We start from the raw sequence: 1112 nt of genomic DNA, 5'->3' as shown, positions 1-1112 counted from the left end.
TCTTAGATTTGAAAAGGAAAATGGCAGAACTAGACTTTATAACCTTCATGAAAGATGTCGATACATCTCTTAGGGTTGCAAACAAACAAGGATCACCGCAAAATATATTTTGTACAAAAAGATATAGTCAAGACACTAGCCACTGGTCATGCAGGATTTCAATTCTCGGAATCTGGGCAAAACTTTCCCTATGTTGCATCCCATATTTCGTATCCATAACAGTTAAATTAGAATTTTACATAAACATAAAAGTTGTAGGTATACGAGTTAGCTTTCCAAATCATATTTATTCACTACAAACTAAGTTCTAGAGCAAGAGATATGCCTAAAATACCAAACACTATCCAGCTCAAAAACAGGTTTCGTCACTTACATCAGAAAGGAATGCCATATCCTATCGATTCATATTCAACAAAGCTTCTAATGTATCAAGAAGAGGCACCTAAGTCTACCAAGTCAAGACACACATCACATTATAAAGATCCTTCACATTCCATCATCATCACATCTGAACAATAATAGAGGACACACTTTCAATCACAATACAATAACACTTTAAACAAGATCACCATGAGATCACATGAACACCTTTATATTCACAACATGATTGCCTTTACTTCATTTGATTCTCATTCAAGTCCTTCACATCACATTCACATATATGATATCATGTCAACACTTCAATTCCTCATATAATGCCTCCAAGGCCATAAACACAATACATTCAATCATAAATAATAAACCCACTTCATAAGCCAACTTTAGGAAACTTGCCAAGACATGGTTTCATGGAAATTTCTTTCTTAAAACCATCAATAGACACCATTAATAACGTAAATCATAAAAAAAAATCATTTAATGCAAGAACCCATGCTTAGAATCGAAATTAGGATTTTTGTGTTTTTGGAAGAACTTTGAATCATTTGAATTGAGCTCCTTGAAAGGAAGAATAATCAAGGATAAGGGATCCCCATACCTCTAAGTTGAAAACCCACGAGAATTGAAGAAGAAAAAACTCAAAATCTTCAATCCTAGCTCCAACTTCTTCTTCTTCTTCTTTCCCTCTTCTTCTCTTCTTCACTCAAGAACCCTAACTCTTACTCTTTTAAAAT

Source organism: Solanum stenotomum, chromosome 6 (assembly GCF_019186545.1).
Source record: "Solanum stenotomum isolate F172 chromosome 6, ASM1918654v1, whole genome shotgun sequence".
Taxonomy (NCBI): domain Eukaryota; kingdom Viridiplantae; phylum Streptophyta; class Magnoliopsida; order Solanales; family Solanaceae; genus Solanum; species Solanum stenotomum.
Note: the sequence above shows the minus strand (reverse complement) of the source record.